Source organism: Diabrotica virgifera, chromosome 6, assembly GCF_917563875.1.
Source record: "Diabrotica virgifera virgifera chromosome 6, PGI_DIABVI_V3a".
NCBI lineage: Eukaryota > Metazoa > Arthropoda > Insecta > Coleoptera > Chrysomelidae > Diabrotica > Diabrotica virgifera.
Window position 1 is genome coordinate 172396470 of NC_065448.1, and position 16285 is coordinate 172412754.

At 34.5% G+C, this 16285-nt stretch overlaps 1 protein-coding gene across 2 annotated transcripts in view; it reads right to left on the reverse strand.

Annotated features, from left to right (window-relative positions):
* LOC114335080 (tyrosine-protein phosphatase 69D-like) overlaps window positions 1–16285 on the reverse strand; it is a 729328-nt gene that overhangs the window by 346516 nt on the left and 366527 nt on the right. The window lies entirely within an intron of this gene.

Genomic DNA, 16285 nt, shown 5'->3' on the forward strand with positions numbered 1-16285 from the left:
TTCCACTTATGGACGGGATAAATAAATTAAAAGTTAACAGAACTTACTAACAGAATTAAATTTTTTTTATTTTTTTAAGTTCTATGTGATTAACAATAGGATTCATCGTGATTTTACCCACCACCCCCTTCCCCCTGCCCCCAACATCAAAAACTTCATTTTTCGTTTTTATTTTTTTTGGTGGGATGCAATAAATTTTAAAATTTCAAAAAATTAACACGCATAGTTGAGGCTTTTATAAAACATGCCTATTTTTTATAGACCCATAGGTAGAGTGTACATAACCTCAAAAAATTAAAACAAATTTTTTTTTTCAAAAAAGCATATAACTTTTTTTGAGGAATAGCTGCAGGTCTAATTTTTTCTTAATCTTGTGTGTTTTATCAAACACTATATTTTTAATTTTTTTCAGATTTTTCCGTAAGTCTCCCCACCTTCAAAAATCCGAAAAACTGTTTTTTGGGGGGTTTTGGGGGATTTTCCCTCTTTTATAGACTTCATAATATATCAAATCAATTTTGTTTTTATAGGTTATATGTAACTTGAAATAACTAAGTTCTTTAGAATATTTAAAAATCAGAAAAACACGTTCAAACCCCCCAAAACCCCCTTAAAAAACAGTTTTTTGGATTTTTGAAGGTGACTAACGTTACAGAAAAATCTGAAAAAAATTAGAAATATAGTGTTTGATAAAATACACAAGACTAAGAAAAAATTAGATCTGCAGCTATCCCCAAAAAAAAGTTATATACTTTTTTTCAAAAAAAAAAAATTTTAAAATTTTTTTGAGGTTATGTACATTCAACCTACAGGTCTATAAAAAATAGAAGTGTTTTATAAAAGCCTTAACTATGCGTGTAATTTTTTTGAAATTTTAAAATTGATTGCATCCCACCAAAAAAAAATAAAATCGAAAAATAAAGTTTTTGATGGGGGGGAAGGGGGAAGAGGGTGGTGGGTTAAAATTACGATGAATCTTATGTCTTAATCACATAAAACTTAAAAAAATGAAAAAAATTAAATTCTGGTAATGAGGGAGCGTATTTTTTAATTTATGTATCCCGTCCATAAGTGGAAAGTTTGATGCGCCACTGTAGACGCATGTGCCACTGAAAAGTGACGGCACAGTGCTCAAACGTTTTCTTTTAGGTTCTACTATTTAAGTTATAGGGTCTCGTCGTGCCTAAAATGATTAAGAATTTTCACCTATAGCGGCTCTTAGTCTATTATTTGAAATGATGAGAAGGCTCTTGCAAATTAACATCAAATATGATACCAAATTAAAAGAAAATGTGTGTGAGTGTGTGTGTGTGTGTGTGTGTGTGTGTGTGTGTGTGTGTGTGTGTGTGTGTGTGTGTGTGTGTGTGTGTGTGTGTGTGTGTGTGTGTGTGTGTGTGTGTGTGTGTGTGTGTGTGTGTGTGTGTGTGTGTGTGTGTGTGTGTGTGTGTGTGTGTGTGTGTGTGTGTGTGTGTGTGTGTGTGTGTGTGTGTGTGTGTGTGTGTGTGTGTGTGTGTGTGTGTGTGTGTGTGTGTGTGTGTGTGTGTGTGTGTGTGTGTGTGTGTGTGTGTGTGTGTGTGTGTGTGTGTGTGTGTGTGTGTGTGTGTGTGTGTGTGTGTGTGTGTGTGTGTGTGTGTGTGTGTGTGTGTGTGTGTGTGTGTGTGTGTGTGTGTGTGTGTGTGTGTGTGTGTGTGTGTGTGTGTGTGTGTGTGTGTGTGTGTGTGTGTGTGTGTGTGTGTGTGTGTGTGTGTGTGTGTGTGTGTGTGTGTGTGTGTGTGTGTGTGTGTGTGTGTGTGTGTGTGTGTGTGTGTGTGTGTGTGTGTGTGTGTGTGTGTGTGTGTGTGTGTGTGTGTGTGTGTGTGTGTGTGTGTGTGTGTGTGTGTGTGTGTGTGTGTGTGTGTGTGTGTGTGTGTGTGTGTGTGTGTGTGTGTGTGTGTGTGTGTGTGTGTGTGTGTGTGTGTGTGTGTGTGTGTGTGTGTGTGTGTGTGTGTGTGTGTGTGTGTGTGTGTGTGTGTGTGTGTGTGTGTGTGTGTGTGTGTGTGTGTGTGTGTGTGTGTGTGTGTGTGTGTGTGTGTGTGTGTGTGTGTGTGTGTGTGTGTGTGTGTGTGTGTGTGTGTGTGTGTGTGTGTGTGTGTGTGTGTGTGTGTGTGTGTGTGTGTGTGTGTGTGTGTGTGTGTGTGTGTGTGTGTGTGTGTGTGTGTGTGTGTGTGTGTGTGTGTGTGTGTGTGTGTGTGTGTGTGTGTGTGTGTGTGTGTGTGTGTGTGTGTGTGTGTGTGTGTGTGTGTGTGTGTGTGTGTGTGTGTGTGTGTGTGTGTGTGTGTGTGTGTGTGTGTGTGTGTGTGTGTGTATGTGTGTGTGTGTGTGTGTATGTGTGTGTGTGTGTGTGTGTGTGTGTGTGTGTGTGTGTGTGTGTGTGTGTGTGTGTGTGTGTGTGTGTGTGTGTGTGTGTGTGTGTGTGTGTGTGTGTGTGTGTGTGTGTGTGTGTGTGTGTGTGTGTGTGTGTGTGTGTGTGTGTGTGTGTGTGTGTGTGTGTGTGTGTGTGTGTGTGTGTGTGTGTGTGTGTGTGTGTGTGTGTGTGTGTGTGTGTGTGTGTGTGTGTGTGTGTGTGTGTGTGTGTGTGTGTGTGTGTGTGTGTGTGTGTGTGTGTGTGTGTGTGTGTGTGTGTGTGTGTGTGTGTGTGTGTGTGTGTGTGTGTGTGTGTGTGTGTGTGTGTGTGTGTGTGTGTGTGTGTGTGTGTGTGTGTGTGTGTGTGTGTGTGTGTGTGTGTGTGTGTGTGTGTGTGTGTGTGTGTGTGTGTGTGTGTGTGTGTGTGTGTGTGTGTGTGTGTGTGTGTGTGTGTGTGTGTGTGTGTGTGTGTGTGTGTGTGTGTGTGTGTGTGTGTGTGTGTGTGTGTGTGTGTGTGTGTGTGTGTGTGTGTGTGTGTGTGTGTGTGTGTGTGTGTGTGTGTGTGTGTGTGTGTGTGTGTGTGTGTGTGTGTGTGTGTGTGTGTGTGTGTGTGTGTGTGTGTGTGTGTGTGTGTGTGTGTGTGTGTGTGTGTGTGTGTGTGTGTGTGTGTGTGTGTGTGTGTGTGTGTGTGTGTGTGTGTGTGTGTGTGTGTGTGTGTGTGTGTGTGTGTGTGTGTGTGTGTGTGTGTGTGTGTGTGTGTGTGTGTGTGTGTGTGTGTGTGTGTGTGTGTGTGTGTGTGTGTGTGTGTGTGTGTGTGTGTGTGTGTGTGTGTGTGTGTGTGTGTGTGTGTGTGTGTGTGTGTGTGTGTGTGTGTGTGTGTGTGTGTGTGTGTGTGTGTGTGTGTGTGTGTGTGTGTGTGTGTGTGTGTGTGTGTGTGTGTGTGTGTGTGTGTGTGTGTGTGTGTGTGTGTGTGTGTGTGTGTGTGTGTGTGTGTGTGTGTGAATACACCAGTGGACCGAGTAAAATAGTATACCTATCTTGGAACAATAGTAAACAAACAATGGGATCACTCACAAGAAATAAAATGTAGAATAGAGAAGGCCAGGAGTGCAAGTACATTTCATTCTTTCACGGTTTTTGCTCTAAATTTTGAAGAACCGCTTGGATTGACCTGAAATTTGTCATACGCATAGCTTACATGTCAAAGAAAAAAGTGATATTGTGCCGATGTGTGCTTTTGCCCTGGAGGTGACTTTCACCCCCTTTTTTGGGTGAAAAAATCTATGTCCAAAATAAGTCCGGAAATGGGTAAACTGACTAATTTTAAGTAACTTTTGTTCTATAGAGCTTTTTCGCCAAATCAACATTTTCGAGTTATTTGCGAGTGAATATGTTCATTTTTCAACAAAATACCCACATTTTTAGACGGTTTTTTGCAAATAACTCAAAAAGTAAGTATTTTGTCGGAAAAAACGTTCTTAACAAAAATATAGCCTGTAATAAAGTAAAAAAAAAAAATGGTGTACACGTTAGGTCTCTGGACCTCGTAGAACCAGAGTTATAGCCAATGAAAATAGATTCGTATTCACCAAATTTCAAATAGAATACTTCGACATGAAATATCCAAAAAATTAAGCACTTTTTGGGGAAAACCCATTTTAACTTTTTTAAAGTGTTTAAAAAAAGCTTTATTTCTGTTTTTATAAAAAGTTTCTGGCCGTAAACTTATGCAAGTTACACTCAAAATAAAGTTGGTCCCTTTAGTTTTGCCAAAAAAAATTGGGAAGACCACCCCCTAATTAGCAACTTAAATGAAATTAATCGCTATCGCTCCACAAATTATTTTACTTACGTTTTGTTTATATGATGTAAGTTTCATCGATTCAAAGTGCATATTTTTGAAAAAATTTGGTTTAAATATAAAATTTTTATAAATTTTAAATTTGAAAAGTATGCTCTTTTTAAAATGATTTAAAAATTGGTAGAGATACCAAAAATCTCGAAAAACAAAGAAAGTCAGCATTGCTTTTCTAAATATCACGTATTTTTTTGTTTTTCTGTTGGACAAAAATGATTAAGATTTGGTGTTTCTAAATTTGCATACATTCCTGATCAGTGACTCTTTCAACCCATTTTAACTACAGCCCTTTCAAAAATAAGGATTTTGAACCGGCGAAGCTTGCAGATCATATAAACAATACGTACACGAGTCAAGAAACTGGTGAAGTCGTAACGATTAAGTTCATTTGAGATACTAATTAGGGGGTGATTTTCCCGATTCTTTTACCAAAAAAAAAGGGACTAACTTTATTTTGAGCGTATCTTGTTTACTTTTGATGCTAGAATTTTTTTTATAAATCAAAACGAAGCTTTTTTTACCAATTTAAATTAGTTGTAATGAGTTTTTCCGAAATGTACTTCATTTTTGGTTATTTCACATTAAAGTATTCCAATTGGAATTTGACGAATATGAACATATTTTTTATTAGCTATAACTCTGCTTCTAAACTTTCATTAGCTATAACCTTGCTTGGCAATTACATTACAGAGAATGTAATACTGGCTCAAATTTTGCTCATTGTAACCCTAGGATATTCTCAAAAAGATGGTTTTACGCAAAATATAACAGACATTTTATAAAGACCATTAATCGGTTGAGAGCCAATCATGCTCTTAGGCCATCTTACATGCATAGAATCGGCTTGGCAGATACTCCCAATTGTACTTGTGGCAAAATCGGAGATCTAACACATGTCATATTAGAATGTCTGTGCGGATCTTGTAATTAATTTCCACACATAAGAATGAGTCGATTTCTGCTACTGGTAAACTGTCACCAATACCCAAATTAAAGCACCAGATGCAAACTAAACTTTAGTTATAAAGCGAGAATGTTTAATATTACACTAATTTACCGTACAACTTATTTAACTTAATTAAATCGCACTATAAAATAGAGACTGTCTTTATGATTTAAAAATGCGTGAAAGTGAAAGAATGTGTGTGTGTTATGTTTGGCGATTGAGATGAGAGTGTTTTTAAATTCCCCTTATTTTATGTCGATTTACGGAAAAAGCGAACGAGACCTAATTTTAATTTACTGAATGGGACATGTGTAGATATTAACTCATTTTTTACTACCAAAGAAAAGGAAATGATTGTTCATGGTTTTGACGAATATGGTACTAAAATGGATTTTATATTTTTATGAATCAATAAGGGGCTTTGACTAATTATGTTTTATTATAATAGTTCCCGTTGGTTGTGTGTAACCGAGATTTTATTCATTTGGTAGAATTTAAGTATACAGGGGAAACAAAAGTATGTTGTAATTTCAACATAACTGGGCCCCCACGGGAAATGGGAAATTATGTGGTTGTGAAACGATAAAGAGCTAAAGATAGAGAATTATAAAACAAGGGGAGAGATGATTAAGGAAATTGAAAAACTATTGTGGTAGTATATATAATTTAGTGATAGGACGAATTAATTCGCCCGTTGATGTTTTTAATTTTACGACCCTTACTCTGCCGTCAGAGCCAGGCATTAATTTAATTACCCTGGCAGTGGGCCAATTCAGAGGAGGAGAATTATCGGTTCTTAATAAAACAAGATCATTCTCCTTGACATCAGATCGTACTTGGGACCATTTGGGTCTACTATGTAACCTACTTAGGTATTCAACGGACCAGCGCTTCCAAAAGGATTGCTGGATCTTAGTGCATCGTTGGAAAAAATTTAATCTATTAACGGGTAGATCAATCAATGTCTTTTCAGGATAAGAAGTAAGATTCTCCCCTATAAGAAAATGTCCAGGAGTAAGACATTGTGAGTCTGAGGGATCATTTGATAAGGGGCATAGCGGTCGCGAATTAAGAATTGCTTCAATTTGTGAGAGGATGGTGCTGAGTTCTTCGAACGTGAAGTGGGCATTACCGAAAATGCGGCGGAGATGGTATTTGGCACTCTTAATGGCAGCCTCCCAAATACCTCCCCAATGGGGACTATGGGGAGGAATAAATTTCCATTCTATGAAATGTTCCTTGGTGAAATTCTGTAAATCTTTTGTAAAAGAAGGGGTTTTGAACAGGTTATACAAATCTCGGAGTTGATTTTTGGATCCAGTGAAATTTGTAGCATTATCGCTGTATATCAATGAAGGAAGTCCTCGGCGTGATAAAAATCTATTTAGGGAAAGTAGAAAGTGTTCACTGGAAAGGGAAGATACTAATTCTATATGCACGGCTTTTGTAGCTAAGCAAACAAATACACATATATAAGACTTTATCAACTTTGCCTTGCGTAAATTGGAGGATTTTATAAAGAGAGGTCCACCAAAGTCGCATCCAACATTCTGAAATGGACGAGAAGGGGTGACTCTTAGTCTGGGCAAAGCACCCATAATTTGTTGCAAAGGTTTGGCACGAAACCTAAAGCATATGTGGCAATTATTTACGATTTTTTTGATAGTTCGTAAACCATTTAAAGGCCAATATTTTAGCCTAACATTTGATAGAGTAGTCTGAGGTCCAGCGTGTCCCAAACGATTGTGTTCGTGGGAGAGTAATAGAGTAGTGACAAGAGAATTAGCGGGTAGTAGTATGGGATACTTTTGTTGATCAGCTATATTAGCGTTACTTAATCGACCACCCACACAAAGGAGGTTTATTCATTAAAGAGCGTAGGGTTGCTTTTGAATCTTCTTTCAAGTAACTCAAATCGTTTCTTTGCTACATAAAATGAATTGCCGAGTTTAAGATGCTCGGAAGGGGACTTCAACGGTAAATCAACCTGAAAGCGACCATTTTCCAGAATTTTATGACAAGTTGTGAAGTTGAGTTCAGCCAGTTCGTCTTCTTCGGACAGTTTTTTAGTGGTGGGGCATTCTTCAGTTTCCCAAAACTTAGCAAGGACTACATCAAGACGAGAATCATTATCATTGGGAAGAATTTCGGTTGTTTGTACCGAAAGAGTTAAATTTTCTTGGGAGCGAGAATTAATGGGAAAATTTCCTGCGATCACCCATCCAAAGATGGTATTAAAGAGAACTGGTAGATTTGTTCCTAATTTAAAGTGACCAGGTTGAAGAATTTCATAATATTTGTCCGCGCCAATTAAAATGTCAATATCGGAAGATTCAAAGAACTTATCATCTGCCAAATTGAGGTGTTCGGGAATATGTATGCTACTTAGAGAAATGTTCGTTTGAGGTAATTTACAAGTTATTATCGGAATGATCGCACAGTTCAAAGTAAGTTGGTTGTCTGACTGATCAGAAAAGAGAGTAATTTTGGCAGTGAGATTTGAAGTGATCGGGCTTTGATATATTCCAGAAATTTGTAAAGTCCTTGCGTATGTTTCGCAATTAAGTTTGTTTACCAGACTTTTAGTGATGAAAGAGTTCTGGCTTCCGCTATCCAATAAACCTTTAACTTGAATAGTTTTACCTGATTTCGTGAACAGAGTGAATTTTACAGTGGCGAGAAGGACATACGAATTAGTTAAAGTGTCGCTCATAGCACTTAATGATGAGCTATGGGTGTTGTCATTGATTGGGGCATGATGTGAAGGCCTATGAGAGTTAATTTGAGTGCCTTCTGAACTATTGGATGGTAGAGAATTTGGTGAGGTACGTTGCACGTTACGAGATTCATTAATATCTTCGTTTCTGACATTGTTGTTAGCGATGTCTTTCTGAGTGGAATGTTTGGGATAATTCACATTAGAACGTGTATTGTATTGAGTTTGAAAGCGTGGGGCAGAAGGGTTGCGATTTTGCTCAGAAGAATCTTGGTGAAGGAGACTATGATGCCTTCGGTTGCAAATTGAACAACCTCTAGAAATACAGTCATTGTGAGAGTGTTTAGTGCCCAAACAATTAGAGCACATTTTTGTTGAGCGAATAAAATTATGTTTCTCATCATGAGATAGAGCTAAAAATTGCCGACAAGAATATATTCTGTGTGAGAAGGCATTACAATATGAACACTTGGGGTGAGTATAAGTTTGCTGCGTAGATTGTGAGGTATTTGAATGTAGAGAGGTAAAGTGTGTTTTAGTGTGAGCTTTTTGCGAATGTGGTTCCCTGTTAGGTTCAGGGAGAAAGGCTAAGTGGGATTTTTGTGAGTGTGAATCCCTTTTAGATTCAGGGAGATGAGTTAAATCAGATAAAATATTGCAGCGTTCGTTAAGAATATCGAAAAATTCGGTTAATGTTGGCTGAGAGCTGCGATTTCTTCTTTCTCCGTAATAGCGTTTTGAAGCAAAGTCTAATTTGCGAGATAAAATATTAATTAAAATTAAATCCCAAGTTTTTACAGGCACATTTAATAACTTCAGTGAGTCAACATGCTTTTTAGACTCATTTATGAACTCACTTAGTGTTTGACGGTTACTTTTAGAGAAAAAAGGGTAGTCAACGATAGAGTTAATGTGAGAGTTGATAATTGCCAAATCGTTACTATATTTTTTCTTTAAAATGTCTAGTGCTAAGTCAAAATTATCGTTTGTGATTTCGAGAGATTCGATAAGAGTCAGGGGTTCACCAAGAAGAGCAGATTTTAAGTAGATTAGTTTTTGAGCATTTGAGATGGACTGATTATCCGTGATGAGAGAGGTAAATAATTGGTAAAAGGAAACCCATTTGGAGTACTCCCCGTGGAAAGTGGGGACTGATATGGGGGGCAACTTTACGTTTGAGGGAATAAAAGGGTAACGTTCAGAAGCCAGAGATAAGTTGAATTGAGACTGAGCAAGACTGTGTAATTTGTTTTCTAATCTTGCCATGGCAGAACAATAATTAGTTTCGACTTCGTCTCTGTTTTCAGCAACCAAATCGCCACCTTCTAATGATTCAATATTATCGCAAATTTGATTATAATTATTAAAAGAGCTAATTAGCATTGAGTTTCTGACGTCTATTTCAAAGGAGTTTGTTTGAGCATCAAGATACTTAGTGATCCAAGTTAATACGCGAGTTATGGCTGATTTGGTTGTTGATTTTTCTCTCTTTAATTGATCCATTTTAATTTAGACAAAATATAACGATAATGAGGGGAAAAGTTCACTCAAAAGGTTTATTGCACTGCACTAATGTGAAATTATACAAAAATTGTTGTGTAATAGGTAACTAAAGAGAGATTTATCAGTGCGATATATGCGAAAATATGATATGTAAGTGAAATAACAGTAAATAAAGATAAATGAAGAAAGTGTAAAAAATAATTATGAGTGTAAAAGAGAAAAAATATTAATAAAAAGTAGCGAATAAAATGGGAGTATAATGCAAACAATAAAACGATACAATATTAATAATAATTGAGCGAATAAAAATTCGAGCGTATGCAGAACTGTTAATAATAATAGTTCGAAAGTTACCTTGAGTAAAACTTTTGAATATGAGCACTTCCGATGAGAAGAAAGATGCCTCTGGTTGTCTGCCTCCTGGGGGTGGTAGCAGCTATACAGTGGTTGTAGGTGATAACAGCTTCTGACTGCCTATGCCAGGGGTACCATGAATTCTTGAGAGAAGACTCGGGATTCAGCTCTCCTGTGTCTGTGTGTGTCCCACCAGGGGTACCAAATTATGTGCGGATCTTGTAATTAATTTCCACACATAAGAATGAGTCGATTTCTGCTACTGGTAAACTGTCACCAATACCCAAATTAAAGCACCAGATGCAAACTAAACTTTATTTATAAAGCGAGAATGTTTAATATTACACTAATTTACCGTACAACTTATTTAACTTAATTAAATCGCACTATAAAATAGAGACTGTCTTTATGATTTAAAAATGCGTGAAAGTGAAAGAATGTGTGTGTGTTCTGTTTGGCGATTGAGATGAGAGTGTTTTTAAATTCCCCTTATTTTATGTCGATTTACGGAAAAAGCGAACGAGACCTAATTTTAATTTACTGAATGGGACATGTGTAGATATTAACTCATTTTTTACTACCAAAGAAAAGGAAATGATTGTTCATGGTTTTGACGAATATGGTACTAAAATGGATTTTATATTTTTATGAATCAATAAGGGGCTTTGACTAATTATGTTTTATTATAATAGTTCCCGTTGGTTGTGTGTAACCGAGATTTTATTCATTTGGTAGAATTTAAGTATACAGGGGAAACAAAAGTATGTTGTAATTTCAACAGTCATTTAAACATAAATAACATAAACGACCTTTATAAGGAATTAAAAGATTTAAAATGTTTTTTCCCAATAAACCTAAATATTTTAATATTTACAAATGATATGGAAATTCTTCATCTCATTTATAAACATGTTAAATTATGTAAATACAAGTTGTAAACGTAATATGTAATAAATAGGCATAATTTGTTAATGTGGTTTGAAAAAATTAAAAAAATAAAAAAAAATAATATTAAAAAAAACACAAAATAAAATAATAACAAAAAAATAATAAACAAAAAAAAAGAAAAAAAAGGAACAAAAATAAAAAAGAATAAAAAAAAAGTTAAAAAAAAGTGTTTTGCACAAATTAAAATATATATTAAAAAAAAACGCAGTAAATTAATTAAAAAAAACACAAAATAAAAAAAAGCTACACAATGTACCAATGTATCTATAAAAATAAAATTGCAGAATGTACTTATGTTATAAGAAATTTATGACTGAATCTGCAATCAATCAGAAACGTCTGGCTAATTGGCTCTGCCAAAGAAATTTTTCAAAAAAAAAACTCTGCTTCTACTAGGCATATAGACGTGATATATACACCATTTTTTAAAAATTTTTACAGGATATATTTTTGCTACGAATGTTTTTTCGACAAAATACTTACTATTTGAGTTATTTGCGAAAAACCGTCTAAAAGCGTGTTTATTTTGTTGAAAAAATGAACATATTCACTGGCAAATAATTCGAAAAGTATTGACTTAGTGAAAAAACTCTATAGAACAAAAGTTACTTAAAATTAGTCAGTTTATCCATTTCCGGACTTACTTTGGACAACTATTTTTTCACCCCCAAGAGGGGGTAAAAACCACCCCAGGGCAAAAGCACATATCGGCACAATATCATTATTTTTCTTTGACTGGTTAGCTATGTGTATGCCAAATTTCACGTCAATCCAAGCGGTTCTTTAAAATTTAGAGGTTTTGCAATATTTTACCTTTAAAGAACGTACTAAACATGGACAAACTCTTTCAAAGTAACAACCTTAATCTGGAGATAAAAGTAAAGCTCCTACGATGTTATATCTTCTCAATGTTATATTACGGAGTTGAATCTTGGACGCACACTTGTACGCGATGGAGAAAAACTTGACGCCTTCGGGATATGGCTATACAGGCGAATCCTAAGGATATCATGGACGGACAAGATAATCAACGAGACCGTATTACGAAGAATGGGGAAAGAAAGGGAGGTGATGTATACTGTTAAAAGGAGAAAGTTAAAATATCTCGGACACATATTGAGAAAGGGCACTAAATACAGATTACTGAAGGTAATCCTTCAAGGAAAAGTATTCGGAAACCGAGGAATTGGGAGAAGAAGAATATCATGGTTAGAGAACCTGAGGAAATGGTTCTCCACAACAACAACTAATCTTTATAAAGCATCGGGTAATAAAATAATTTTATAGCCAGAAATGATTGCCAATAGTCGAAACGAATAGGCACCAAAAGAAGAAGATAACGTTTCGGATTGATCGGTGGATATCTATATTTACTTTTTTCAATGTTGTGTAGTACCAGTCATATTTTTTTGTCAGCTGTCTTCTTTTACATATTCCTTTTTTACCTATTTTATCTCATCTATAAATAAAACTAAATAGAATTAAATAAAATTCAATAAAATTGAATCAGATAGAATCGAATCGAAAAATTGGGATTTTTGAATTAAAGAACTAAAATGTGTAGAGTAGATATTATAGTTATTAAGGTACCAAGGGTATTATCAGTAGTAATTGTACAAGTGACACTTTGACAGTTTTAATTTCACGAGCCGAAGGCGAGTGAAATTATGTCAAAGTGTCACGAGAGCAAAAATTCTATATTAATTTCAGAGATCGAGTGCAATTTGTTGCGATTATTTCATGAATAGAACTGTTTAAAACCAAAATTTTATTGTAATTTATTTATGTAAGTACCATTAAACACACAGTTTTTATAAATATTTGACGATTGAAAGTCATCACTTTTATAATTTTTAAAACATTAATTATCATTATTGTCACTGAATGTATTTTTTCGTAGCAACGAAGGGCATCTGACGTAATATACTTAACGACGGGAGATTATCAAAAATTATGGATTTAATTCAGATTTCTGTAGCTTTCTATTTGTCAGAATCTCTTATGAATGAAATAATCAGAATAATAACGCTTGAGGTCAATGGTGTATACAGGGGGAGTCACCAATAACGGGACGGAAGATTACAGCGAAATGGTAAAAGATCTGAAAAAATTTTTAAATTAGTAGTTTGTAAGTTAATAAAATCTACATTTTAAAATTATTTTGAAATATACAGGGTGTCTCAATAAATGGCGGCTTATATTTTTTCTTACGGAATACTCTATATTTTATTGCATTTTTTAATTGTCCGCAAAAAATAAGATACAGTTTCATAAGGATTCCCTATACTTATGTACAAAGTGTTCTGAGTTATGTTGACTTTTCTTAAAATGTAGTTTTAGAAGAAGGCTTATTCTCAATTTATTTAAGAAATTATAAAAAAATTACTTTTACATCTAAATATTTGGATATTCGTTGAATGTATTTCATGATTAATTATTACACATTTATTTACAGGGTGTTCAAAATTTACAGTTTTATTATTGGATTGTTCAATGTGTCATATAATTCTTATTTTAAAAGGAACACCATGTATATTCATAAATAATTATACTAAACAATTTTACCTCTTTCGAATGGTATATGGATGTCCTATATCTAGGTCTCATAGTTTTTGCGTAATTTCCAATTATTTAAATTCTTAATCTGTAAATCGATTTTAAAACAAAAGATGAGCGGTCGTGGAGTAACGGCATAATCGCTGGCCTCATACGCCAGTACACGTGGGTTCGAGCCCTGCCAAAGACAAACCATTTTCATTTCCAATAATGACACGAGCCGTCTCACCATGCCTCGGCGAGCACGTTAAGCCGTCGGTCCCCCTGGGCTAGTGTACATCGACACCAGTTACTTGAAACAGGGTTAAAGATGTAAATGGCGCCGGAAGCATCTAAACATTCCGTATATGTATTTGGACCATAGGAGTTTTCTATTGGTTCGTTGCAGCACGCGGTAATATTTTAACCAATAGGCGGCGAGGTTCCAAATGCATATACGGAATGTTAGTCGGTCCTAAATTCATATACGGAATGTTAAATATCGTACACCGAAAAAGATAAGTTTTTTTAGAGTCTTTTAAATGGAGATTGATTTTAAAATACTTGTTACTGTATTATTTCTGTAAATATATTTTGTTTTATTTCCTATTGTATTGTGTTATTTCTCTTTAATTATTTAATAATACAAAAAAACGAATGAAGTCCTTTATAAAAGGTATTTATTTAAAATCCCTAAAAAGGGCTACATCACAGAACTAGTTTTCGATTGGTTGACCAATCATTATCAGTGCCTTCCTAAAATGAATATAACCTGATACAATGATGCAAAGATTTTAAAAAATTTTGACTACGGTTAAAAAAAGTTGTAGGTTATACTCACATGACCTTACCATGCTAACCATCAAAATATAATATTACAAATTTTATTTACATATATTATATAATTACAAATATTTTGGTGGTTAGCATGTAAGATCACGTGAGTATAACCTACAACTTTTTTTAACCGTAATCAAAATTTTAAAACCTTTGCACCATTTTATAACATTATATTCATCTGAATATAATCACACACACTTACAACACAGCTGAAACAGATCTAAACATACTTAACAACACGTGCAAGCCATTAAAAATTCTGAGAAAGCGAAACCTTACTAATAGTCAAATAAAGAAATATGTCTCTCAAATATATACCATCCCATTTATGAATTTCGCACCAAATAGGTACCTAATCATTGTTTTATTTTTCTTTAATAATACATTATTAAAATAGGTATTCTAAAATCAGTCTCCTTTAACTGATTAATAAAAAGTCCCATTTTTTGGTCTACGAATAATTAACATTCTGCATATGAATTTCGCACCAAATAACATTCGAAATACTATAATTGTTTTATTTTTATTTAATAATAGAGTAACAAGTATTTAAAAATTAATCTCCTTTTAAAAGACTCTAAAAAAACTTATCTTTTTCGGTGTGCGATATTTAACATTCCGTATATGAATTTGGGACCGACTAACATTCCGTATATGCATCTTTAACCTCGCCGCCTATTGGTTAAAATATTACCGCGTGCTGCAACGAACCAATAGAAAACTCCTATGGTCCAAATACATATACGGAATGTTTAGATGCGCGTCGGAACGGATTAAAACAAAAGATGTAGTTAATTAATGGCATTGTATGACATTGTCACCTTATGAGAGTACGGTCTGGTAATTATTTTATAATGAAGGTATTCCAAGATTGATTATTACACATTTATTCACAGGGTGTTCAAAATGTACAGTTTCATTACTGGATTATTTAGTGTGTCATAGGATGCTTATTTTAAATAAAACACAATGTATATTAATCAATTATTATACTAAGCACATATTCCTCTTTCGAATGGTATAGGGATGTTCTATAACTAGGAGTCATAGTTTTTGCGTAATTTCCAATTTTCTTAAACGGTAAATTGATTTTAATAATAATATTTATAGTCACTCTTGATTTTTAAACTGTACAAAATAAACATTTGTTTACTGTATCATAATGAAATGAAAATTATGTCTATATACTAGACGATTATTATGAAAAGTAGGCATATTGGTCTGTATACAATACATTAAAAAAATTCAGGATCTTCTATAAAGTCTAAAGTCCATAAACGATAAGTTAAATATTTATCATAATTCTGTTTGGTCTAATACTGGTGTAGTTGAGTTTTAAACGGATAATAGTGGTTTTAAGTATTCTAACAGTCGTTTGACTGATTTACAATTCACCCGAAATTTTTTTCTTTGCTAGTATTTGGGTTTTCCTTGACAGAAAGCAGGACATCAAGCTCCTTGACGTCATTACAAATAAATGGTTTATTTTTATTTAACTTTCCGTATGCAACATTACCAGTAGCACGGAATCTATTGAAATCTCTCAAAAACGTCCTTTTTTGGGTGTCTTCTATCAGGATACTTTTAGCGTAAACTTAAGAAGGTAAGATACAATTTTGCAAATACTCCCCAATGCAAAGTACCATGTCTACTATTTCGTAGATAACGTGATTATTCATTTTAAGGAACAATTAAATTTGAATATCATACACGGATATTTATATTTGTGATAATTACCAGACCGTACTGTCATAAAATGAAGATGTCACACAATGAGATACATCTTTTGTTATAAACTCGATTTACAGATTAAGAATTTAAATAATTGTAAATTACGCAAAAACTATTAGACCTAGGTATAGGACATCCATATACCATTCGAAAGAGGTGACTCCGTTTAGTAAATGGTGTATGAATATACATGGTGTTCTATTTAAAATATGCATCATATGACACATTGAATAATCCAGTAATGAAACTGTAAATGTTGAACAACCTGTAAATAATTGTGTAATAATTAATCATGGAGTACATTCAACCAATATCCAACTATTTCGATGTAAAAGTATTTTTTTCATAATAGTCTAAGAGCTAGTGAACCCTCCGACTAACGGTCGTCCTGTAAGGCTATAAATTTGTCTAGTGATAATTCATGATTTAGCACACCAAGGCTAAAAACCATGACCTGGCAGGCATCAGCGGT